Raw genomic sequence first — 27,532 nt, 5'->3', positions numbered from 1 at the left:
GCCACAAAATGCCCACATCTCCATTTGGAAAGGAGAGAAGATTTTGGGAAGAGAAAGAGACATGAAAAATGAAATCAAAGCAAGGACTCGGCTGTATAATGATGATTTGTCCATACAAAGACCCCATGAGCCTTTTGGAGATCAGGCAGCTCTCGCAAACACAGTCCAACCACTAGGACTCGTTTCCTTCATCCTATAAACACGATCACTCTGATTTGCAACATTGCTAGGTTTTTTGTCTATCATGTAAACCATCACAAGACTCTTTGCAACGTTCCTCCTGCCCTGGGTACTCATTTTCGCAGCGGCATTTTGTCCCGGCAAGCAGAATACTCTTGTCACCTGATTCCCAAGCAGGAAACGTTAATTTCCCCCAAACTCCATCTATAGAACAAACAAACAAACAAACAAACAAACAAACAAACTCCCCAGGAATCGGAAGCAAGCAAGTTGATTTATTATTACAGTGGTGCCCCGCAAGACGAATGCCTCGCAAGACGGAAAACCCGCTAGACGAAAGGGTTTTCCGTTTTTGAGTTGCTTCGCAGGACGAATTTCCCTATGGGCTTGCTTCGCAAGACGAAAATGTCTTGCGAGTCTAGAGATTTTTTTTTCGCTTCCCCCCCCCCTTTATCTAATCTGCTAAGCCTTTAATAGCCTTTAATAGCCTTTTAGCAGCTAATCCCCTAAGCCTTTAAGCCTTTAATAGCCGCTAAACCGCTAATAGCGCTAATCCGTTAAGCCGCTAATAGGGTTGCTTCGCAAGACGAAAAAACCGCTAGACGAAGACTCTCGCGGAACGGATTAATTTCGTCTTGCGAGGCACCACTGTATTATTATTATTATTATTATTATTATTATTATTATTATTAATTTATTTATTTATACCCCGCCCATCTGGCTGGACTTCCCCAGCCACTCTGGGCGGCTTCCAAAAAAATATTAAAATACTGTAATACACCAAACATTAAAAGCTTCCCTAAACAGGGCTGCCTTCAGATGTCTTCTAGAAGTCTAGTAGTTGTTTTTCTCTTTGACATCTGGTGGGAGGGCGTTCCACAGGGCTGGTGCCACTACCGAGAAGGCCCTCTGCCTGGTTCCCTGTAACTTGGCTTCTCGCAGCGAAGGAACTGCCAGAAGGCCCTCGGAGCTGGACCTCAGTGTCCGGGCAGAACGATGGAAGTTGAGACGCTCCTTCATGTATACTGGACTGAGGCCACTAGATTGATGGGCTTCCAAGTTACAGGAGTACTAGCCTTGGCAGTTTGAGCTTAACCGAAAGCTTGTTGCCTGAACAAAATGAGGTGAAAAAGTGGTTTGGTTTGAACTTCTCAAAACAATGCATGAGCCAAAAAAAGCTATCCCTCAACAGCTGGACTTCTCCAGAGTTTGCAGTGCAGTCCTCCTCTCAAATAATTTGCATGGTAGGGGAAAGTGGGCATAAAAATTCATGTATTTGTGAAATTCATTGGGAGTAAAGCAGTGATGAGCAAACTTGGCCCTCCAGCTGTTTTGGGACTACAATTCCCATCATCCCTAGCTAACAGGACCAGTGGTCAGGGATGGTGGGAACTGTAGTCCCAAAACAGCTGGAGGGCCAAGTTTGGCCATCGCTGGAGTAAAGCAACAACGCTTGCAATATGTTACCTGAACCAGTGGGGGGCAATAGACAGAAAGGCAACCTGTTCTTCCTCATCACGGACTCCTCCTTGATAACCCGTAGATAGTTGTTTCTCAGACTTTTCCTTCCTTCCTCCCTCCTCCAGTTCAGTGAGGGTTGAGTTTTAGGCCTTCTTTGGTTGACCTCATGACTCCATTACAGCCACATAGAAACTGGTGCTCAGAATGGGCTTCTTTGCCAGGAATAATAAATCCAAGTTTTGAGTTGTTTTTTTAAAAAATCATTCTTTCAATCAGCACACTTACCAGACTATTTATTTCGGCATTCTGCTGCTATATATACCAAGCTCCAACCAAAACAACAGACAAAGAATGCATTGTATTAGAGGAAATTGCTTGCAAGTATGCATACATTAGCGGCACGAAAATAGTCAATGAATATTCATGAGGGCCGCTTCTTTTTTAAGCAAACTGGTGTGGAAATGTGGAGACCGAGGAGGAAAAGAAGAAGAAGAAGAAGAAGAGGAGGAGGAGGAGGAGGTTGGATTTGATATCCTGCTTTATCACTACCCGAAGGAGTCTCAAAGTGGCTAACATTCTCCTTTCCCACAACAAACACTCTGTGAGGTGAATGGGGCTGAGAGACTTCAGAGAAGTGTGACAAGCCCAAGGTCACCCAGCAGCTGCATGTGGAGAAGCGGGGAATCGAACCTGGTTCACCAGATTATGAGTTCACCGCTCTTAACCACTACACCACACTGGAGTCAAGACGAGAAAAATGAGAAACAGAAATGGGCAGAGTGGCCCATTTCTAGTGGTGACAGCCAATGACTTAAAACAGTGGTTTCCAACCAGTGTGCCGTGGTACCCTGGGGTGCCTTGAATGATGGTCAGTCGTGCCGCGGGCAACACTGGCCTCTGTCCCTCTTTCCTTCCCTCCCTCCTCTGATGCCCTCTTGAGTCTCTGCCTCCCAAAGACTTGTGGGGCTGTTTGTTGCAGCAGCCCTGGCTACGAGTTCTGCAGGCGAATGGTGCCTGGCCAGGGGGTGCTGGGTGTCAGGAGCTGGGGCAGCCTCGGAGTAAGCAAGCAAGTGGGCAAGGGCGCCCAGACAGCCATTCCACCAGCTGTTGCTATTGGGAATGGACAAACAAGTGTCCTGTATACCTGAAGGAGAGTCTCCACCCCCGTCGTTCTGCCCGGACGCTGTGGTCCAGTGCCAAGGGCCTTCTGGCGGTTCCCTCACTGCGAGAAGCCAAGTTACAGGGAACCAGGCAGAGGGCCTTCTCGGTAGTGGCACCCACCTTGTGGAATGCCCTCCCATCAGATGTCAAAGAGACAAACAACTACCTGACATTCAGAAGACATCTGAATGTTTTATCGCTTTTTAATTGTTATTGTCAATACACTGAGGTCCAGCGCCGAGGACCTTCCAGCAGTTCCCTCACTGCGAGAAACAAGATACAGGGAACCAGGGCCTTCTCAGTAGTGGTGCCCTCCCTGTGGAATGCCCTCCCATCAGATGTCAAAGAGATAAACAACTACCTGACATTTAGAAGACAAACTTCAGGGAAGTTTTTAACATGTGATATTTTAATGTATTTTTGATCTTTGTTGGAAGCCACCCAGAGTGGCTGGAGAAATCCAGTCAGTTGGGCAGGGTACAAATAATAAATTATTATTATTATTATTATTATTATTACTATTACTATTAGTGGGAGGCTGAGCACAGCGGCAGAGCATATGCCCACGTTGCCCAGGGTGGGCGCGCTCCTTTTTTAAAAAAAAAAAATATTTTTATTGGTTTACAAATACAAAAAAAGAAAACAAAGTTGTACATTCAAACTTCTTAATTACCTCTTAATTCCATTTTTTTGACTTCCCTCAATTTGTCTGAACTTCTTTCATTTTATAACTTTTAACACAATCCTACTTATTGTTATTTATTCTGGTAGCTTCAATTCATTGTTTATACTTATTATTAGATTTTCACATCACAGAGCTCCCTTAAAACTTACAAACGTAATCTGGTTATCACTTAGTTTTTGCAAATATTGAATAAACTTCTCCCAATCTTCTGTAAATCTTTGATCTCGCCGATTCCGAATCCTTCCTGTCATTCTGTCCAATTCCACATAGTCCATCATTTTGGCTCTCCAATCTTCTATCGTAGGCAGCTCCTCTTGTTTCCATTTCTGGGTCATCAATATTCTTGCTGCAGTCACTGCGTATAGAAATAACTTCTTCTCTTTCTTGTTTATCTCATTCCCTGTAATACCTAGTAAAAACACTTCTGGTTTCTTAGTAAATGTATATTTCAACATTTTCTTCAATTCATTATAAATCATTTCCCAGAAGCATTTTACCTTCTTACACTCCCACCACATATGAAAGAAAGTACCCTCCTTTTCTTTACATTTCCAACATTTGTTACTTATCTTATACATTTTTGCTAACTTTACGAGGGTTATACACAGGGTGGGTGCGCTCCTGAGGGGGGTGGAGGGTGCCCTCCCAGGCACGGGATAGTCGCTCGGGTAATTTTAAAACGTAAAGCAGAAAAATTACCGTAATAAAAATTGGGGGGGGGGGAGCGGTAAAAGGCAGAGACCTTCAGGCCTGGCAACTTCTCCAGAGGGGCAAGACCTACTGGGAAGGGTTGCTGAGACCACTAGGCAGAGTTGCATTTTTGTTTCGTGGAAGAAAGAGTTAACTTCACTGGCATTTGTGTCCTTCCTTGCTGAGCTGCACCTGACTCCAACCCTGACAGTTGTTCTGGACCACAGTTCCCATCCGTCCCAGCCAGCACGGCCACTGGTCAAGGATGATGGGGTGGTAGTTCAAAACATCTGGAGGGCACCACCAGTTTGGAGAAGGTTGCTCTACGCTGTGAGAAGCAGCAGGCCTTAAAGCTGCGCAGCGCATCCCGGCACATCCCCATGCGAGCTGCAGATAAGTACAAGGTTCGCTAATGTACAAAATTCATCCCACTGGGCAGTGAAAAGGTAAAGGTAAAGGGACCCCTGACCATTAGGTCCAGTCGTGACCGACTCTGGGGTTGTGGTGCTCATCTCGCTTTATTGGCCGAGGGAGCCGACGTACAGCTTCCGGGTCATGTGGCTAGTATGACTAAGCCGCTTCTGGCAGAGCAGCGCATGGAAACGCCGTTTACCTTCCTGCCAGAGTGGTACCTATTTATCTACTTGCACTTTGATGTGCTTTTGAACTGCTAGGTTGGCAGGAGCAGGGACCGAGCAACGGGAGCTCACCTCGTTGTGGGGATTCGAACCACCAACCTTCTGATCAGCAAGTCCAAGGCTCTGTGGTTTAACCCACTCTAAAACCTAAACCAGGGCTGGCAAAAGCCATGGGCAGGAAAAATGAGACGAAGTTTTGGGGGCCCTCCAGGGACCACGGCTGCATCTGAATGATGCCTCATGCATTATGAAGAATGGCTGGGTTGCATAAGAAACTCTCACCAGCATTCACCAGAGGCTAAACCCAGAAAAAAAGCTGCTGATGCTAATTCATAGCATGCAATACTCTGGGCAAAACAAAATGCTTTTAAAAAACAACAACAACCATAAAAAACCTAGTCATCTTTGAAAGGGGAGCAAGCAGCCGATGGCAATATCTTAACTTGATTGCATGAAAGGGTATTTTTCGTTCAGGCTTCTTACAAGTAAATCTGCATTGCTTCTCATTTTAACAGCTGCACAGATGTGTGCATTCCATATCTCTAGGTATACTTTTGGTGCCACATGCAAAATTCAGCATCTCAACATTTTATTTTTTTAAAAACCACACGTTTCTATATCATAAGGCTGCGGGCAATGTGAAGGGAAATCTGATTGGTTGGTAGCCATGGAGAACAGTGTACAGTGGTACCTCGGGTTAAGTACTTAATTCGTTCCAGAGGTCTGTTCTTAACCTGAAACTGTTCTTAACCTGAAGCACCACTTTAGCTAATGGGGCCTCCTGCTGCTGCCACACTGCTGGAGCACGATTTCTGTTCTCATCCTGAAGCAAAGTTCTTAACCCAAGGTACTATTTCTGGGTTAGCGGAGTCTGTAACTTGAAGCGTCTGTAACCTGAAGTGTCTGTAACCCGAGGTACCACTGTACTCCTATATCTGACACCAGTCAGAAAGGTACAGTAAAACAGTCACCTTGGTTGTTGTTTTTTAAAAAACAACACAATTGTTTTAAAGAACTACAAAAGCTTCTGCAGCTGAATGAGGTTGTCTTTATTTATAAGAAGAGGTTGCTTCAAATGGAGGTTCCTTGTGACCAATACTTGTGACCACAAGTAACCAGGAGAAAGTTCACTTCCCATGAATGTTTCAGCACAACAGCTGGCATTATTTTTCTCGTGCAAAACTCTGAGTTATGTTTTGTTTACATCTGTATCCTGCCTTTTTCTGCAAGAGCAAGCAAGAAAAAAACAATGCAACAGTAAATCTTCATTAAAATACATTAGAAACAAACAGATAATTAGAACAAAGCACAAGCAAGGAAACAAACAATCCTGACGTTTGATACAAAATTTGTCTTGAGGACCCATTTAAAATTGGCTGGTGGTTGGTCCAGCCACAAGGAAAGAAGGCATCCCTCTGGTGAGGCAGTTCCTTAGTCTCATCCAGCAAAGTAGTTTGCATGCATTGGTAGGCCCACCCTAGTGGGGCAAAAAATCCAAGGGGTGTACCTTGGGTCTCAAACGGAATCCATTCCAGAAGTCTGTTCAACTTCCAAAAACATTTGAAAACCAAGGCACGGTTTCCGAATCGCTGCAGGGGCTTCCTGCACTCAATTGGAAGCCGTGGAAGCCATGTCGGACGTTTAGCTTCCAAAAAATGTTCGCAAACCAGAACACTTACTTCCGGGTTTGCGGCGTTCAGGAGCCAAAACGTTTGAGTCACAAGACGTTCGAGAACCAAGGTACGACTGTAGTGCTGAACCAGGTTTGGTGTGCTTTGGAAGAAAGTTATTCCAGACCCCTTGGCATTTTAATATATGGTTACCAGATGTCCCCGTTTCCCAGGGACAGTCCCCAGATTTACAAATCTGTCCCCAGACAAAATTCGTCCCCGGAATGTCCCCGGATTTCATTTAATGTCCCGGATTTATATTTTAATGGTTGTAGATTTCTTAGTAGGGAGTGAATGTTGCGTGATTGGTTCAATGGCACAAGACACATCATATGGGGACTTCCGGCGAGGCAAAATGGCGGGCGCCATGGCAGTGAGCAGCTCCTGAAGCCAGCCAGAGCCAACTGCTCTACCAGGCTGGCTCCAGGCTGCTGAGACTGCCACTGCCACTGCTGAGGGGGAACCGGGGACGCCCGGTGTGTCAACTGGGGGAACCACTGACACACACGCCCCACGACCCAAATCAAGCCAGGAGCGAGAGTGCCCGGCCAACTGCCCAGTGGTGCTCTGGGGCCAAGAAAAACCCGGAGCCGACACAGGGAGAAGGAGGAGAGTAGAAGGGGAAGGAAGAGAGAAAGAGAAAGGAGAAAAAAGAGGGGAGCCCCAACCTTGCCACGCCACCGCCGCAGCTAGGGAGGAGAGGAAGGAGAGAACTGGGAAGGCAAGGACACGTGGCTGAGCCCAGGTCCAACCCAAGCCTACTCTATGGCGGCTAGTGATCCAAGAGAGCAGGCCGGGGCCCGAAGGAAGGCCGTGCGACAGAGGAGACCACAGAAGAGATTACTTCTTTATTTTTATTTTTATTTTTTAAAAAAACTTTTTTAAATAACTTTTTTCTGTATTCAAAAAAACCCCAAAGTGTCCCCGGATTCTTTGAAAAAAATCTGGTAACCTTATTTTAATATTTTGTATTCATTTACAGAAATACAGGTTGAACCCACGTGGCAATTTCACAGCTCAGACACCCAAACAGGCAAAGACCGCTGCTCCCCCCATCAAATCTGCAGGAAGGCTGCCAACATCCAGCCTCAGTTCTCTTTGCTTTTCTTCAGCTGCAGTGCTAACACCGCTTTACACAGGAGTAAGCCCCTTTGGATGCATTAGAACTTCCTTCCCAGTAAATAATTCTCCGGGCTCCTCCTGTGCAATCCAAAGTCTTCCAACAGTATTTTAAACTCTGGGTATTATCTGGGACACTCTGCCTTTGTAAACTCTCCTTCAAGGTAACACTGCCCTGCCTGTCAATCACAACAATTCCACGCTTCCCCTCCTATTCCCTCTCCTCCTTTGAATTTCGGCAGAATGCATTATATGCGCTTTACTAAGCAGAGCAGCACACTGAGCTGACATCTCCGTGGGGCTGTCAATGCAAACGCCGAGATCTTCTGGGCATCGTATATATATTTATATATTCCGTCTTCCTTTCCTGGAGAGAGTTGAGGAAGCGTCAGCATGTACAAATGCCCTAAATTGGCCCCTTCTGCATGCATTATGTTCGGCATAATCGACCAGCAAGTTTTGCACATCAGGTCACAAAGCTGTGTGTGCCACTCGTAGGTTTGCTGGAGTCTTTAGTGGTGCATTGTGGGAAATGTTATATTGGACTTGATGGAACTTTGAGATGATCCCGCAGGGATCTTATTCTTATTTTTTTCTTTTTTTTTCTTTTTTAAAATAATATTTTTTCTTGGTTTTACACAATTTTGTGCATTTTAACTTTAACCATTTCAAACATTAAAATAAGAGATTCTTTTGAATCTTCGGACCTCTTTCCCTCCCTCCATGGGTTCCATATTTAAGATTATTATTAATATTTGGCATCTTTTGCCGTTATCCATCTGTTATATATCCATAATTACAATAGTTAATTCCACATTACAAGTGTCATTACATCCCTGCCAATGATTTTAACTGTTTACAGAGGTCTTTTAAGTAAATTAAGAATTTACTCCAGTCCTTTGAAAATACTTGATCTTCCTGGTTTCTGATCTTCTCCGTCAGTTTTGCCATCTCTGCATAGTTCATCAGTTTCTTCTGCCATTCTTCTTTAGTTGGTACTTCTCCTTTCTTCCATTTCTGGGCAAGTAGCATTCTCGCTGCCGCCGTTGCATACTTAAAAAGTCTTTTATCCTCTCTCAGTTTCTCTTTGTTGTGTATTGAGTCAAAGGATTTTATATCTGTATTATTATTGTCTGTATTTGCATTAGGGTAAAGTAACTGCCTTTGGTTCCAGAGGGTACAGCTACTATTGGTTCATTTAAGCTGCTGTATTTGGATCCTCTGTCTTATTGGTTCCCTCCAAAAGGCAGGACTGTGATTGCCTGATATTGTTCCCTCCAAAATGTATCCTTTCTTGCTAGCTCCCTGTCCCTATAAATGTAGCTTTCCTCTCCCCAGTCTTCAGTCTTGTGCTTTAATAAAGAAGTGTTACTAGAGAACTGTCTCCAGCATGTTATATCAGGAGAGCTGAAATCACAAACCCCACGTCACAACAACTGGCGACGAAGGTGGGATCCGGAATGCTGAGGAGCGGTTAAACGCAGCCCTGCCTCAGAGTCCGGATTGCAGCTAAGAACAAGACTCACTGACCAGCTGAGAAGACGACCCTGCCACAGGACAATGGAGAGTCCAAGGGTATTGGAGCCCTTCCAGCCATCAGAGCCCGACACGTGGGAAGACTACGTCGAACGCTTCGAGTTCTTCGCAGAGGCTCAAGGGATCACCGATGCCAGCAAAAGAAGGGCCACATTCCTGAGCTACTGTGGGCCTGAGACCTTCAAGCTGGCCAAGGCATTGCTTGCTCCAGCGAAGCTAAGTGAGACATCTCTCAAAGATATTCTTGCCTGCCTAACAAGCCACTTGGCGCCTACTTAGACCAAGATGGCTCCGCGGATGGAGTTTCATAAGAGGCAGCAGCATGCTGGGGAGTCTGTATCTGCATTTCTGGCTGAACTGCGGAAGCTCGCTCAGCACTGCGACTTCCAAAATCTGGAAGAGACTCTCCTGGATCGGTTTATCGGTGGTCTGAGCAGCAAGAAGGCCAGAAGACGCATCGTGGCTAAAGAAGAGGTTACCCTTGCTTCAGCCTTGAAGGAGGCCACCGCCACGGAGAATTATGAAAGAGAGGAGCTTGATGCCAGTCGCAAGGCCCCTAAGCCACAGATAGAAGTTGCGCATGCCATGGACGAGCTAGAGGCTACTCCGAGCCAGAGCCCAGTCCGTGGGGTCGAGTCAGTGAGTCAGGCCTGCACAGTGCACAAAGATCACCGAGGCAGGTGCCCAGGTTGTGGCGGAAACCATGAGCGGAAGAGTTGTCGTTTCCGGGATGCTATGTGCCGGACGTGCGGGAAGACAGGTCACATCGCCAGAGTCTGTAGATCGGCGGCGTTGGGAGCGACAGGAGCACCTAGACCGGAGCATCGCAGACCGCCCGCAGCAACCCATTTTCTAAAGGACTGCCACTACGTTATGGAGATCAACGGGAGGGTCGTGCAGTTCCCAGCACAAGGCAAGGCACACGTCAAGGTGAAGATTGAGGGTCAGCAGTGCGACATGGAGGTGGACTCCGGATCTGGATTCACTATCGTGTCGGACCAGACCGCGAGGACATTCTTCCCCAGGGGTAAGTTGCCCCCTCTGGAACCCTTCCCGGCAACCTTCCAGTCATACTCAGCGGGCCGCATCCATGTTATGGGAATGTGTGCCGTGAGAGTACAGTTCCGGGACAAACAGGCTGTACTCAAACTGGTGATTGCGAAGGGCAGTCGCCCCAGTCTCCTGGGCACTGACTGGTTCCCCGCCCTGGGACTGAGTATACCAGGGCTTAATTCAATCCAAACCTGCCCTGAGATGAGCGGGGCATTATGCAAAGAATTTGCTGGTCTCTTTAATGGAAAACTGGGTTGTTATAAAGGGCCCCCAGTTGACTTCGAGTTGGACCCTGGGGTGGCCCCAATCCGACTCAAACCAAGGCGAGTGCCATTTGCACTGCAACCCAAGATCGAAGCAGAGCTGGATAAATTGGTCAAGCAGGGAGTTCTCTCACCCGTGGACTCTGCTAAGTGGGAGACTCCAATCGTCACGCCCCTTAAAGCAAATGGGGAAGTCAGGATCTGTGCAGATTACAAATGTACTATCAATAAGGCACTCAGGGGAAACTCATACCCCATTCCAGTCGTATCACATCTGTTGGCTAAACTGGCTGGGGGCAAGGTGTTCGCCAAAATTGACCTGGCACAAGCTTACCAACAGCTGCCAGTAACCCCACAATCAGCGGAAGCACAGACTATTGTCACACATAAAGGGGCGTTCAGAGTTAACAGATTACAATTTGGAGTTTGTGTGGCCCCAGGGATTTTTCAAGGGCTCATGGAACACCTGTTAAGAGGTCTGCCGGGGGTCTTGCCATTTTTTGATGACGTTTTGATTGCTGGAAAAGACCCACAGGAACTGGTTGCGCGTGTTCGTGCAGTGTTCCTCAAGTTCAAGGAGGTGGGGTTGCAACTGAAAAAGGAAAAATGCAGTTTTGGGGTGCCAACTGTGGATTTCTTGGGGTTTAAAATTGATGCATCAGGCATCCACCCCACAGATGCTAAGATTAAGGCCATCATCGAGGCGCCACGACCACAGAACAAGACGGAGTTGCAGTCATTCCTGGGACTTATTAACTTTTATCATTCGTTCTTACCCCAGAAAGCTTCGGTAGCTGAACCATTACATAGACTGTTGCAGAAAAAGACTGTGTGGCGATGGGGGCAGGGGCAGCAGAAGGCTTTTGACTCCTTGCGAGGAATGCTGAGTAGCAGGAGTGTCCTTGCTCATTATGACGAGTCAAAGCCTCTGGTCCTGGCATGTGATGCCTCTCAATACGGCTTGGGGGCGGTGCTAAGTCATAGGGAACCGGATGGGTCGGAAAAGCCCATCTCTTTCTATTCCCGTACGTTGTCGCCCACGGAGCGCAACTATGCTCAAATTGACAAAGAGGCGCTTGCAATTGTGGCAGGAATCAAAAAGTTCCATGATTATGTGTACGGTCGCCATTTCTACATCGAAACGGACCACAAGCCACTGTTAGGGTTGTTCAACCCGAACAAACAAACGCCACAAATTCTCTCCCCCAGAATGTTACGTTGGTCTATATTCCTGAACGGGTTCCAGTACACCTTGACCCATGTGCCAGGGAAACGGTTGTGCCACGCGGATGCGCTGAGTCGATTGCCCCTTCCTGGCGGGAGCACTGAGGATCCTGCTCCAGCGGAGCACATAATGATGCTGGAAACACTTCCGGGGGCTCCTGTAACGGCTACTGATATAGCTGAGAAAACGAGGAAAGATGCTGTTCTCTCCCGTGTGCTCACTTGGGTGGGGAGGGGGTGGCCAGGTGGTCCGCATGAAGACAAATTCAGGCCTTATGCGACTAGGCAGCACGAGTTGTCCATGCATAAGGGTTGTTTCCTGTGGGGAGATAGGGTCATCATTCCAGCACCACTGAGAAACAGGGTTCTTGAGACGCTTCACATGGGACACCCGGGAATGGTCAGGATGAAGTCGCTAGCCCGATGTTATGTGTGGTGGCCTGGAATGGACCAGAACATAGAACAATGGGTATGAACATGCAAGGCATGCCAAGAGGTGCAGCCAGAAGTGGCCAGAGCACCAGTCCACTGGTGGGAGCAGTCCAGATCTCCCTGGAGCCGGCTGCACTTAGATTTTGCTGGGCCATTCCAAGGAAAGGTCTTTTTGGTTATCGTTGATGCATATTCCAAATGGTTAGAAGTGGCGATGGTCCCTAGCATGGCATCAGCTGCCGTCATCAAGGTGTTGAGGCAGCTGTTTGCAACCCACGGGTTACCTGAGACCATTGTATCTGATAATGGGGCAGCTTTTGTATCCCAAGAATTCAGGGCATTCTTGGCTGATAACTTCATAAGAGGGGTAACATCCGCGCCCTTTCACCCATCCTCCAATGGGCAGGCTGAGCGCATGGTAAGAACAGCCAAAGAATCCATTGCGGGCTTAATGGAGGGTAACTGGTCAGCTCGCATCGCGCGAATGTTATTTTTGCAGCATGCGACGCCGTGTACCGCAACGGGCAAGTCGCCAGCTGAGCTGCTCTTGGGTAGGAGACTGGTAACGGTGCTGGATTATGTCCACCCAGATAAAATGCCAAACCATAATTCAAGAGCAACCCCCCAGGCTGAGACTGACACAACAAGGTATCTCGCCCCTGAAGATCTGGTCTGGGTGAGGAACTATTCACGAGGTTCGCGGTGGGTGGCTGGTGTGGTCACCCGGGCTAGTGGACCTGTGTCCTATTATGTGACCTTGGAAAATGGGCAAGTGTGGAAGAGACATATAGATCAGCTGAGGCGCCGGGCGCTCAGCAGGGAGGAGCCAGATAATTCATCCCAGGCTAACGACGCAGAGCCGCAAGACCAGAGTGAAAATGGCCCAAAGGTGCAATCACCAGGGGCTTTAACAAATGAACCAGGGTCTGCTAGTCCTCACGATGACGAGGTACAGATAGGGGACCCTGAGATGTCGGGGACTCCATCTGTTCCTGACGAAACCCCTAGAGCAGCCCCTCTACCACAGGTAACACCCAATTCAGAACCTGCAACACCTGTTGTCAGGAGATCAAGTAGAAGTTGTAGGCCCCCACAGTACCTGAGAGATTACGTCTGCTGTGCTCACTAGGGGGGAAGGGGTGTTGTGTATTGAGTCAAAGGATTTTATATCTGTATTATTATTATTGTCTGTATTTGCATTAGGGTAAAGTAACTGCCTTTTGGTTCCAGAGGGTACAGCTACTATTGGTTCATTTAAGCTGCTGTATTTGGATCCTCTGTCTTATTGGTTCCCTCCAAAAGGCAGGACTGTGATTGCCTGATATTGTTCCCTCCAAAATGTATCCTTTCTTGCTAGCTCCCTGTCCCTATAAATGTAGCTTTCCTCTCCCCAGTCTTCAGTCTTGTGCTTTAATAAAGAAGTGTTACTAGAGAACTGTCTCCAGCATGTTATATCAGGAGAGCTGAAATCACAAACCCCACGTCACAACACTCTTCACCTATTATTCCTAACAGAAGACCTTCTGGGTTTTTTAACAAAGGTATTTTTACACATTTTCTTTAATTCATTATATATCATTTCCCAGAAAGCCTTTACCAGTGTACATGCCCACCATATATGGTAAAAAGTACCCTCCTCTGAGAAGGGCCTTCTCGGTCATGGCACACGCCCTGTGGAACGCCCTCTCATCAGATGTCAAGGAAATAAGCAACTATCCTATTTTTAAAAGACATCTGAAGGCAGCCCTGTTTAGGGAAGTTTTTAATATTTAATGCTGTATTGTTTTTAACACTCAATTGGGAGCAGCCCAGAGTGGCTGAGGAAACACAGCCAGATGGGCAGGATATAAATAATAAATTATTATTATTATTATTATTATTATTATTACTACTATTATTTCCGACGCAGATTTGAACTCGTTCTGTACATTTTTGCAATTTTACTCAGTGTTATATACCAATGATACATCATTTTCATATAGTTTGCTTTCAACAAACAGCATGCAGTAAATTTTAATTCCTCTTTCCATAAATTTCCCCAGTATGAAAGTTGGATATTATCTCTAGCCCAGTGTATCACCAGGGATCTTCTTAGGTACTGGTGTCCTTCTGCTCATGGGTCTCATCTTGCCCCCCATGCATGCCTCCCTATTTGGCCTGCATGGTGTGGGGCAGCTAAAGCCACGGTGTGCGCAAAAGCGAGGGTTGCTGGTGTCGCCAATCAGCTGATCAGGGCCACCTTCAAATCCCTGCACACAACACTTTGCAAGCCTTGACAATCAGCTGATTGGGGCATGCGAAGCTTCTGCGCACGACACCCTGAAAAAACAGGTCATGTGACATTGTGATGGCAAATGGTACCTGACACAGAGCAAGTTAGCAAGGATGTATAAACCAGAATCAGTTGCCCGTTGGAAATGTCAGGAAACGGAAAGCACATTTCATCATATGTGGTGGACATGTAAGGTAGCTAAAGCCCTCTGAGATATACAACGGATGAAAAAATGTTTTAAAAGTTGTTATGTACTGAGTTGAATAGGATCCAAAATGCAGTAGTCTGATTGGTCCTAGAACAATAGGATCCAGAATGCAGCAGTCTGATTGGTCCATAGAGCCACCCAATCCAGCTCCAGGTAGAAGTGAATCCACAACCTGATTGGCCTACAGGTGAATCCCGGAATTAGCCAATCACGTGGGGCCCATTGTGTAAATAATGTATATAAAGCAGACATTCTGGGGGAAATTCATTCCTCCTCACCACTATGAGCTGAATAAAGCGCATGAAATCCACTCTCGACTCCGAGTATATTTCAAAAGTCCTTTTTAAAGAGACCAGAGGAGTTTCTTTTAGGTATAACTGGGTCAGAGGTTCCTAAGAATCAAAATAACTTGTTCCTTTCTGCAACTACTGCAGCACGAATACTTTATGCTGAAAAATGGAAAGAAGGAGCAGTACCAATAAGTGAGGAGTGGCAGTTGAAGATGATGGAATAGGCAGAATTGGTGAGTCTAAACAGCAGTATCAGAGAACAAGAGGGAAGAATATACAAGGAGGATTGGAAAACTTTTGTAGAATATATGAATAATTACTGTAAACAGGTCAAAACGTTAACCGTACAATTCAGCAGTACAAGTTATGCTGAGATAAAACGAAATAGAGAAGATATGGAAAGAAGAAGTCCCAGCAAAAGAAGAATGGATATAAAAACTTAAGGAATATGCAGAAATGGTGAAACTTACTGGAAAAATAAGAAATCAAGATAACAAACTTTTTATAAAAAAATGGAAATGGTTTATTGAATATTTGCAAACAAATTGTAAACAGATAAGAACACTGGCAAGATTATTGTAATAACCTGCAGTTTCATAAGAGTATATATTTGAAGTAGATGAATAAACGAACAAATTAAGTTAATTTGGATATGCAGAAGATATTAAAAATAAATTTAAGGGACCGCAGAAAGATGAGGAAGGAAGTCAAGTTTTGAAATGTTAAAATGACTGTAAAATTATTGAACTGTATAAACCTGAAAATCGTAGATAGAGAGAGAGAGAAGATATGGATTAACTAGAATATGCCGTGGTAATGGAGGAAACCATGGAAGGGGGGAAAGGGAAGTTTAATGGATTGTTATTTTCAATGTGGAAAAATTATAATGATGAAAATTATATTTTTTTAAAAAAAAATTAAGACATTATTGTGACACCAGGTGATTGGCAGGAAAGGCCCCTCGCATGGGTCAAAGTTGGCTGCAGCAGGTGAAAGGATGAGGGAAGGATACACTGTCAGCATCCACTTACCTGGCCCAGCAATACTGCAATCCTAAAATACCGTATTCCCTCATATGAACCTGCCTGGGCTCTGAGATCTTCAGGAAAGGCCCTGCTTCTGGTCCATCCACTATTACAGGCACACTTGGTGAGGACTCAAGAGATGGCCTTCTTGGTGGCAGCTCCCAGACAACTTTGGAACTCCCTTCCTAGAGAAGCCAAACTGGCTCCTTCCTTGTCCTTCCTCCAGAGGGTGAAGACTTTCTTATTCCAACAGGCTTCCGGGAACAGACTGCTTTTAATGAAAAGTCTGGTGCTTACACGTCAAGCTCTGAATAAACATATGTTTCATGAGGACTGGAATCTTAACTTTGGACCTCTGCAGACTTGTGTCTTTCTGCAGATGTATTCTGCGACAAGTCATTGATGCAATAGTGGTTGATTTATACAGTGGTAGCTCGGGTTAGGGACGCGGGTGGGTTAAACCAGTGAGCCTAGGGCTTGCAGAACAGAAGGTTGGCGGTTCGAATCCCCGCGACGAGGTGAGCTCCTGTTGCTCGGTCCCAGCTCCTGCCAACCTAGCAGTTTGAAAGCATGTCAAAGTGCAAGTAGATGAGTAGGTACCGATCCGGCGGGAAGGTAAATGGTGTTTCCGTGGGCTGCTCTGGTTCGCCAGAAGCGGCTTAGTCATGCTGGCCACATGACCCGGAAGCTGTACGCCAGCTCCCGGCGAGATGAGCGCCGCAACCCCAGAGTCAGTCACGACTGGACCTAATGGTCAGGGGTCCCTTTACCTTTACCTCGGGTTAAGAACTTAATTCGTTCTGGAGGTCCATTCTTAACCTGAAACTGTTCTTAACCTGAGGCACCACTTTAGCTAATGGGGCCTCCCGCTGCCACACGATTTCTGTTCTCATCCTGAAGCAAAGTTCTTAACCCGAGGTACTATTTTTGGGTTAGCGGAGTCTGTAACCCGAAGCGTCTGTAACCTAAGGTACCACTGTACTGGATTTTCCATGCCTCATTCTGCTTCATTAGATGCATGCAGAAAGCCCATATTTAAACCCCTGGCATCACCAGGTAGAAAAGACCCCTGCCTCAAATCATGGGGAAGTGCTTTCACTGAATCGCACTCATGAGTGACAGTGGAAATTGTTGGGGAACATCCTTAAGAGTTTTAGTCAAAGTCAAGTTTGGCCATCAGGCCTAGGCACGTAATAAAGAGATTGGGATGTTCTACCCTCGTTTTATAGATGCGCTGCTTTTAAAGCATTATCCTGTCAGAGCGCGACGGGCAGGGTGGAAGAGAAACGGATACAATAAATATTTTAGCTGTAGGTGAAAGGCACCCTGGATCTGTCGGTTCTGATTTCCGCAATGCGCTCTGCTTCGTTGCCTTAGAAGACTCCTGCAGAGTTCATCCTCTCTCAAACGCAGGCCCAGGAGAGTGCGAGAGAATGCAGGGAAGGTTATGTAGACGAGAGCATTTCCTCGTTATCAGGAGTTTAAATGGGAACAGCGAATTTTTAAAAAAGAATAAAATTACTACACTGAGAGTTTGGTATTTTGTTGGGCAGAGTGGGGCACCCCAGACACTTCCCCCTGTTTGTCAGAGGCACCATCTTCTTAGGAGAATTGAGGGGACCTTTGGATGATACTGTGGGACACGGGTGGCACTGTGGGTTAAACCACAGAGCCTAGGGCTTGCCGATCAGAAGGTTGCGGTTCGAATCCCCGCAACGGGGTGAGCTCCCATTGCTTGGTCCCTGCTCCTGCCAACCTAGCAGTTCGAAAGCACATCAGTGTGCAAGTAGATAATAGGTACCACTCCAGCGGGAAGGTAAACGACGTTTCTGTGCGCTGCTCTGGTTCGCCAAAAGCGGCTTCGTCATGCTGGCCACATGACCCGGAAGCTGTACTCCGGCTCCCTCGGCCAATAAAGCGAGATGAGCATCACAATCCCCATTTTGCCTTTCCTCCAGTCGGGAGCATGGGGTGCCTTAAAAGCATTCTTCTTCTTTGGAGATCACTTGTAGCCAAGTAAGATTGTCTTCCATAAACACAGTTTTAACAATGAGTCCATAAATGACTGTGGAGGCCAATTCTGGATCCACACGTCCTTCCACAGTGGGGACATTGGTTTCTGGGTGGGAGTTGATCACGGTGTGGATTTGCCAAGCGTGTCTTCCTCTTAGCATGTTTCTCCCTTCCGTCCTAAGTTCGAGTGTCTTCAAAGCCCATGACACCTTTGGTAAAGGCTGTTCTCCAACTGGAGCGCTCGCAGCCCAGTGTTTCCCAGTTGTCAGTGTTTATACTACTTTTTTTAGATTTGCCTTGAGACAGTCTTTAAACCTCTTTTGTTGACCACCAGCATTACGCTTTCCATTTTTAAGTTCAGAATGGAGTAGTTTCTTTGGAAGACGATCATCAGGCATCCGCACAATATAACCAGTCCAATGAAGTTGATGTTGAAGAATCATTGCTTCAACACTGGTGATCTTTGCTTCTTCCAGTACAGTGATATTAGTTTGCCTGTCTTCCCAAGTGATGTGTAAATTTTTTCAGAGACACCGTTGATGGAATCTTTCGAGGAGTTGGAGATGGTGTTTGTAAGTGGTCCGTGTTTCACAAGCATACAGTAAGTTTAGGAGTACAATAGCTTTGTAAACAAGCATTTTGGTTTCCCTGCAAATGTCCCGGTCCTCAAACACTCTGCACTTCAATCGGGAGAAAGCCGCACTCACAGAGCTCAGGGGATGCTGGATATTGGCATCAGTGTTGATCCTTGTGGAAAGATAACTGCCTAGGTAGGAGAAGTGATCGACATTTTCCAACGTTACACCATTGAGTTGGATTTGTGGCGCTGCAAAGGGGTTATTTTGTACTTGTTGGTGCAGCACTTTGGTTTTTTGACAGTGACACACCTGCCCAGAAGCTGGCATAGTGGTTCCAGCCCACCTGGAAAGTCACTTCTGATTAACCCGCCTCCGCTTTTAAAAACCAAGAGGGATGTAACAAAAGGCAAGCCAGGGACAAAACATCCTAGCAACACTTTTCCTGCACAAGTCTTATTTTGAGATTTAAAAGAAAATTGAGAGTTTGGGGGGGGGGGGAATCCCACCAGGAAAACTGAACAGTAGTTTGCTGACAGCAATCCCTAAAAGGTCTCTCCCCCTGCAGCCTTTGCAGATGTCTTCAGCCAGAGAAGCCCATTCTGCAGCCATCGCTGCCTTCGGTAGGAGGTGCTTGCTAATAACATGTTTCTAATTCCGTCCCGCAGTCCTGTCAAGAGGCGAATGGCCCCAAGGCGATCGTTTCCCCTTTCAGCGGCTCCCCACCAAGCTGGCAAAGTCCTCATAAAGGGCGCCACGCTGAGTTTATTATCCATCTCTCCGGCGCCCGTCCAGTCTTCCTTCTCTCACAGGCCTCTTGGCATCTGACAGTAACAAGGGAGAGAGCGATTGCAGCTGCTCTCGCAGCAACACGTTGCAAAATGTCAGATTTAAGTGGTGTTGTTTCCAGGGCTGAAGGCGTGGGAGAACAAGCTACTTCTTCTGGGTTTGCAACTAAGGACGCTTTCAGGATAAAAGACTGGGAACCATGTTGCATTTTGTATGTGTGTATGTGTATCAATTTTTTAAATTAAACTTTAAACATCTGTACATAAAAATTTCAGATTTCAAATTTGTTCCCTCTTCCGTGTGACAGCCTTTAAGATGGCTGTCATATCTCCTCTCAGGGATTTTTGCCTGTGTCGGCAAAATTTCACCAGCAATTTCTTCGAATAGGCATGTTCCCACATGCGTTTGTGCCAAATGGACATATTTTTGCAAGGATTCTCCCCACAATGCACACGCGGTTTGGGTCAGAGAACTGCGTCAGACAATTCGGCAAAGTACAAATTGCAAAGGACCGTTGTGTTTTGAAGGCAGTTGAAATCAGAATGTAAATGGCATGGATTTCCCTAGACATCCCTAGACAGCCCTCCTTCAGTCGTAATCCTTTCCATTCAGATCTCAGCTGCCTTGTGTCAAATCTCATTTACGCTGGATCTTTAGGTCTGCAAAATACCCATCAATTTATTTAAACCACTCCACTACATGTTAGATGAGCCGTAAATGCAAGATCAGACTTGTTCAGGGTCTCTGGAGGCTGTTTTGCAGTTTTGAAAGAGTATAATTTTAATTATTATGAAAGCGGTTGCTTTCAGCTTCTTAAATCTACCTCCCTTTATCTGCTGCTGTTGTAGCTGCTATCGCCTTAACATTTGCAGGATTTATTGACTTCATCGGAAGAGACATGGCAACTTGCCTGTTGAATTGTGTTTTCCTCCGTGACAGTTCAATAGAATTACTCTGTTTAATAAGCCATATAAGAGCCATTAATTATCATTTACGTGCTCTGTCCTGTCGCCAGCATCAGTAACAAACACAGAGTTCTGCTAGGCTGAATAACCATTTACTGTTTTGTTGTATTGCTCATGGGAGAAGCGAGTTCTTCTAAGGTCTTCTCTTCAGGGTATTTCCACACTTCTCTTTAAGCTGTGAACATCCTTGTTACTGGAACAAAATACAAAATGCTGCCCCTCACCAGCTAAATGAAGTGACCAAGGGTGGAAATGGGGGAGGAGCACAAATTTGAGGGGTCACAAACCAGGGCCCCCCATCCTACTCTGCCTGCCGCTGGGGCTCTCTGGGCCCTGGAGCCAGGCTAGGCCTCACCGTCTTGCATCCCTGGTCGCCTCACTGAATGGCCGCCTGGCCAGTGCTCGCTCACTCCTTGCTTGGACAGTGAGCGGGTGTGGACGGAAGGACGTGGCAAGGGGTGACCCCAGTGTAGCCCGGCCCAGCTTTCCTCTCTGTGGGCATCAGGGGGATTCGCCCGCCAAAACCGTGTTGGCTGGCTGGGCTACCCCCTGGGCAGGTGGGCAGGTGGCCCCGCTTGGCTCTGGCGGTGAGGGCAGGGCTGGCATGGCAGGCTCCATTCATCCTCTGCGCCTTGCTTCTGCCCAGTGCATGCAAGCACACATCCCGGGCACCAGCAAATGCCGCTACGCCACTGGATGGAAAGTTGAAAAGAGTTTATTCAAAGCTGCAGCAGTGAGTCTCGGTTTGGATATCTCCAAAAGAACCGAGCCCCAAAGAAAGGATACACAAAGCTTTTATACAACTGTAGCAAACACGTGCTCTCTCGCGTCACTGCTGGCTAGGAACACACACAGAAAAAACATGTTTAAGTCAGGTCTACTTCTACTGTTAAGGGACACGGGTGGCGCTGTGGGTTAAACCATGGAGCCTAGGACTTGCCGATCAGAAGGTCAGTGGTTAAAATCCCCGCGACGGGGTGAGCTCCTGTTGCTCGGTCCCAGCTCCTGCCAACCTAGCAGTTCAAAAGCACCTCAAAGTGCAAGTAGATAAATAGGTACCACTCCAGCGGGAAGGTAAATGGTGTTTCCGTGGGCTGCTCTGGTTCGCCAGAAGCGGCTTAGTCATGCTGGCCACATGACCCGGAAGCTGTATGCCGGCTCCCTCGGCCAGTAAAGCGAGATGAGTGCCGCAACCCCAGAGTTGGTCACGACTGGACCTAATGGTCAGGGGTCCCTTTACCTTTACCTTTACCTTTACCTTTACTTCTACTGTTACTTCTCCAGCTCAGGCCCAGCATAACTGGCCTTGTAGTTGCAACTGGGGGAACGCCTTGCGGTTTAAGCAACTGTAGATACACTTCGGTTGTGGCTGTGAGAACATGTTTATGTGGACTCAGCACTCAGGAGGCTGGGGTCAGCTGTGTACGTGATGTGCACACTTCAGGGTTATAGCTTTCAGGTGTCAGAAACATGTACCATCTAGGGGAAGAGTTTGTGTGCTGTACTCACCTGAGGGTCTTGCCAGCTGCCCTCGGTCAAGGCATCTTAGCTGGGTTCCAGGTCATGACACACAGGTATCATCCTCTTCACATGTGTGGTTCATCATACTCAAACGTGAATTATCAAGCGCTCAGAAGAGAAATGTGCTCCTTTATGCCAATGCAGTGATGCACCTTTCTGCATGGGGGCAACCAAAAAGCAGAAATAAAATCTGTGGGACAATTACACAACAATGATGGCAGTACAGTGCTACCTCGGGTTATAGACGCTTCAGGTTACAGACTCCGCTAACCCAGAAATAGTACCTCAGATTAAGAACTTTGCTTCAGGATGAGAACAGAAATCGTGCTCTGGCGGCGCCGTGGCGGCAGGAGGCCCCATTAGCTAAAGTGGTGCTTCAGGTTAAGAACAGTTTCAGGTTAAGAACAGACCTCCAGAACGAATTAAGTTCTTAACCCGAGGTACCACTGTAATGAAATGGTATTCCAACCAGCAGCTGTCCACAAAGAAGCTCCTGCAGCCTTCGTCAACCTGGTGCCCTCCAGATCTTTTGGACTACAACTTCCATCAGCCCAGTACAGGAGGAAGGGGGTGCGGGGGGGTGCCCTGGGTATCATCGCTGAGGGGTGTGTGTGACAAAATGACAAAAACAAGAGTTTGAAATAAATGGGCTTACGAAACTTTTTAGTTCAGTCAAGAAACGTAACGAAACGCGGCTGGCACTGGGTGCCACACCGCGGGGGCCGGCAGCATGCCAGAGCCACGCATCTCTCCTGGGAGTGATGTTGTTATGTACTGAGTTGAATACGATCCAAAATGCAGCAGTCTGACTGGTCCTAGAACAATAGGATCCAGAATGCAGCAGTCTGACTGGTCCTAGAACAATAGGATCCAGAATGCAGCAGTCTGATTGGTCCTAGAACAATAGGATCCAGAATGCAGCAGTCTGATTGGTCCTAGAACAATAGGATCCAGAATGCAACAGTCTGATTGGTCCTAGAACAATAGGATCCAGAATGCAGCAGTCTGATTGGTCCGCAGGAGCCACCCAATCCAACTCCGGGTGGAAGTGAATCCACAACCTGATTGGCCTACAGGAGAATCCCAGAATTAGCCAATCACGTGGGGCCCATTGTGTAAATAATGTATATAAAGCAGACATTCTGGGGGAAATTCATTCCTCACTACTCTGAGCTGAATCAAGAGCATGAAATCCACACTCGACTCCGAGTATATTTCAGGTGTGGTGGCTTGGGAGCCTGAAACGGAAGCGTGAGGCTTGTGTCTGCGCCCTGCTTCTACCTCAGCTGCCCTACAGCTGAGGGGGTGGCGGCGAAGAGGCTCCACGCAACGCACCCTGCCCCATGGGCGGCTCGCCCCGCCCCTGGCTGCAGAATGCGCACACCGCACCCGGCACCCGAGTGGCTAGCTACACCGCTGCATTAGCCCCTGGGCCCTACGGACTGGGGCTGATGGGAGTTGTGGTCCAAAATTTCTGGGCAACATCAGGTTGGCGGCAAAGGCTGCCTTAAAATAAAATACCGGAGCCTGAGACTCACCCAAGAATAAAGAAAATAAGGAGAAATGAAATGGAACCTATTAAAATGAAATCTGTCCCCAGGACAAAGCTGAGCTAGCTACGTGTAACAGTTAATCAGTGCTATTAATAAGCCACGCTGGTAAAGGTTAGCTCTGTGTAAAAATAATCAGGAACAGCTCTGATAAGGAGCGAAGCACAATCTTCCAAATGTAGTAACAAAGATTAATTAGGAGGCCACGGAAATGTGACAAACTCAGCGCAGGGAAACCAAACCTGGTGCAAAATTATTATGAGAGGCAAGAACGGAATATAAAAGCAGTTTTCTTCTTGTCTGGGTGTGTTCCAGGAAAGGGGTAAGTTACAGCCCGCAAAGTTATAAGGGTGGGAAAGGTGAAAAGGCTGTAAAGTGAAGGAGTCAGTGAAAGAGATTCAAAGCTTTCTGTCTGCTCCCCAGCACCCCACAATATCTTCTAGCTCAGTGACTGTGTCTTAAATTATCAGTTTCCTCAAAATTTGGCTCTGTGGCCCCGATTCAACTAGCCCAGCACATACCTGTCAACCGTCCCTTATTTGGCGGGAAAGTCCCTTATCCCAGCACTGTGTCCCGCTGCTGTCCCTTATTGATGATGTCCCTTAAATTTCCCGGGTTTCAAAGGAAGCAGCTCCTCTCCCTCCCTCCCTGCCGGCCAGGGAGGAGGGAGGCTCCAACTGTGTTGCTTGGCTGCGTTGCTCACCCAATAAGGAGTCTGAGAATGACTGGGGGGTGGAACTTGCATGCCTTGTGCCGATCAAATCGGCCGCATTGCCTGGGGACTCGCCTTTGCTCAGCGCTTCCCAGCCGAGAGGTGACAGTGGTTTTCCTTGCTGCATCCCCTTTGCCGGGTTGCTGCGCTGTGGGAACCACTGCTTGAGGCTTCGTTTGACTGCTGGCTGGGCTTTCTGCCTTTGGCTCGGAGGGGCTCAGAAGTTGAACATACCTATGCCCGGAAAATCCCTTATTTTGGCTGCTGAACCCTTATTTTCAAGGCTGCTGATCCCTTATTTTCAAGGCTGCTGGTCCCTTATTTTCAAATCTGTAAGTTGACAGCTATGGCCCAGCACGGTGATGGAAGCTAGGCCTATGGGTCCCAGTAGCACAACAAGGTTTTCCCCCTTTCCCCTCCCCTCCCCAAACAGGCACGCCATCCATGTGGGGCCGTAGGGGCCAAGGCTCCCCAAAAAAATTGAGTGAAGGGACTAGGCCTGCCCCCCTCAATATTCTGCAGCCGGGCAGTGCCTGGAGACAGACAGTCAAGTTGTGGATCCACAGCAGTGACCACAGAAGGAATGACTGCTGGGAGGAGCACAGAGAGAAGAAATGCCCTGGTACATCTGGAGCAGCACAACCAGACGCCTTCGTCTGCCCCAGCTGCAACAAAACATGTCTCTCCCACATCGGTTTCTACAGCCACAGCAGGCGTTGTAACTCTCCAAAGGTTTGACTTCACCTCCAAAGGCACACTCCTCTGTTGTCTTCTGAGACAGACAGATGCCAGCAGGTACTGCCTGTGATGGCCTGGGAATCGGATTCAGAGGCTGAACCTGAGGAATCCCAGCCTGTACAGGAGTCCCCGCCTCCAGGACCAGCTGAGCCGGGGCTGGGGCTTGAGCCTGAAAGGTCTTCACCTGTGCTGGATCCTCAGGTGCAGGTACCAGCTGAATCTGCTCTGGCTCTGGAGGGGATGGAGGACCCATTGCCTGCAGGTGCGCCTCTCTCAGTCCTGTCAGGGAAAGGTGAGGTTGCCTCTGGGTCCAGTAACCCTCCAGCCTCTCCTGAGCTGCAGAGGCTCAGGGTAGAGAGGTGGAGGGAACTAAGTTCCCGCAGGAGGAGTGCTCGCCTCCAGGTCAGGAGAGGCGAGTCACCTGTGGACCAGGGCCGCCCTATGCCTCGGGGCAGATAAAAGCCAGCCAGCCCAGTCCCAGGTTGGGAGGAGCAACATTGGTGGTAACCTGTTCCTGCTGGCACCCTGTCCTGCTCTTCTGCCAGAGTTCCTGACCCCACCCGACTCCTTGCCTTGGACCCAGCTTCAGCCTTGACGGACAGCCTCCATACCACACCCTTGACCTCGGACTGGACTCGGACCATGCCACACAGTAACCCCCCAGGACCAGCACACTGCCCTTTATCCAAAGATCACAGGACAGTTCACAAAATGAGAACCCAAAAGACATTATAAAACAAGAACAACAACAAACGCAACATCCCCCTCCCACCAGCACATTTAAAAGGACATTGAATGTATATCAGCCCAAAGCCTGTGTTATCAGCTTATTAAAACTGTGTTTGTTAAATGATTAATTCTAAATTTAAAAGACCTATTAGATCACTTTTAGGTAGAGATGAATAGATCTGTTTTTCTCACTTTATGCGTGTGCTCGCAAGTCTGTTCCGTTCTGTTTGTTTCTGCATTCATCTGCTTTTTGTTTCAATCCACATGAAAACCAACTCTCTCTGGTGCGGAGAGACTTTGTGGGCGAGTGATTAGTGTGGCAGATTAAGACTTGGGTGAGCTGGGTTCAAATCAGCCTTGGGCTCTCCACCTTCTTGCAGCCTAACCCACCTCACAGGGTTCTTGTGACTTGTCGCAAGGATAAAATTAGAGACGAACCACGTCAGACAACTTGAGCTCCCTGGGGGAAAGGTCAGGGGGAAATATAAGTGATAAAGAATGTGCTTTCTCTCAAAACATATGATTTAAAAGGCATTTTAATAGACATAAGCTAACACAAAACTGCATCCCAGCATTTCAGACAGAAGTACGGAACGTGATGAGTGGCTACCTTCCAATTCTCACCTTAGTCTGTGAGGTGCAGACCAGGCCAGTACATGTGAAGGTCTGCAAAGATCAAATTCCCCAAGTACCGTATTTTTCGCTCCATAAGACACACTTTTTTCTTCCTAAAAAGTAAGGGGAAATGTCTGTGTGTCTCCTTTTGCCCAAGGGCAAAAGGAAGATCATGCTTTTTTCTTTCTTTTTTTTTTTTTTTTTGCTTTCTTTTTGAAAGAGGGAAGGGGGTGTTGAAACAAAGCCACTGATCGTTTGCCGATTGGGGAGAGAGATAAGGGATGCTAGAGATCAAGGAGGCTGCCTGGGAGGGGGGAGGTAAAGACAGCAAACTTGCTAAGGGGGGAAACAGGAAGACTAAAGCAATAAGGAGAGAAATTAGAAGAAAAGGGGGAGCAAAAAACTGCTCCAGCTAAGGAAAAGACACTAGGGCAAACAAGAGGAGTGTTGAAAGGAAGCAGCTGATTGGTGAGATTGGAAGAGAGATAAGGGATGCTAGCGGAGGCTGCCTGGGAGGAGGAAGGTAAAAGCCCATAGATCCTCAGGATTTTTACATCGGGTCACCCCAAATTCACCATCAGATCACATAGCATGTCCATGGCTGCAGCCTGCACCAAAAAAAACCACACACCCACTGTTGCGTGGGGCCGCAATGGCGCAAAAACGGGGTTACAAAACACGGATCCACATGGATCCTCAGGATTTTTGCATTGGGTCACCCCAAATTCACCATCAGATCACAGGTCTGTGGCCATAGCATGAACCACAAAAATCATACATCCACTGTTTCATTCAGAATATTTTTTTTCTTGTTTTCCTCCTCTAAAAACTAAGTGCGTCTTATGGTCAGGTGCATCTTATGGAGTGAAAAATATATAATCTGCCTACACATGGATAAGAAGAAACACCTCCAGCCCTTTCTGAATGTTCATTTTAACAACAACAACATTTTCTGGTCCATCACTCTCCCTCCTACCACAATTGCTAAAGCCTTGAACTGGCCACTAGATGGCAGCAGAAACAAAACCTGTAAAAGGAAAAACAGGTTCTCTTTTGCTCCTTTCCCCATATTTGCGCCCATTTTTATAAAAGTTAAACTGATTTGCCCAGCCCTTGACAGAATGCAGACATCTCACATATTGTCCGGTAGCCCAACAGGAAAAGCTAAGATCTAAGATCGGAGAATATCCTTCTGTGGAGCAGATATGCTGGCTGCTGAAGCTCATCTGTCTCTTCCCGGATGGGAGTTGCACTGACCTTGTGGTGCATGAGAAACTTGGTGGTTGGAATATTCTAGAAGAAACTTGTAAATAGCCTTGAACAAGTTGCTAGGCAACAGAAAATTTCCCCAGCAACAGGTGTCCTTACCAGGGCATGCGATCAGCTAAGTCTGGGTCAGGGTAAAATGAGTATGTGAA

General features: G+C 47.2%; 1 long non-coding RNA gene across 2 annotated transcripts; it reads right to left on the bottom strand.

Annotated features, from left to right (window-relative positions):
- Positions 1 to 3,507: 3,507 nt before the first annotated feature.
- On the bottom strand, positions 3,508 to 27,532 carry LOC308485443. 2 transcript variants are annotated; one of them, XR_013990501.1, is made up of 4 exons: positions 27,251 to 27,532; positions 25,692 to 25,959; positions 21,759 to 21,926; positions 3,508 to 3,842 (listed from the first exon to the last, which is right to left on the bottom strand). It is a non-coding gene; the product is annotated as an uncharacterized lncRNA (long non-coding RNA). The 2 variants fall into 2 exon arrangements; XR_013990502.1 differs by lacking the exon at positions 3,508 to 3,842 and adding an exon at positions 5,841 to 6,038 and having other exon boundaries at positions 27,251 to 27,528.

The sequence above is a fragment of the Podarcis pityusensis genome, assembly GCF_964106645.2.
Source record: "Podarcis pityusensis genome assembly, chromosome: 9".
Taxonomy (NCBI): domain Eukaryota; kingdom Metazoa; phylum Chordata; class Lepidosauria; order Squamata; family Lacertidae; genus Podarcis; species Podarcis pityusensis.
This window is presented reverse-complemented; position numbering and strand designations above follow the sequence as displayed.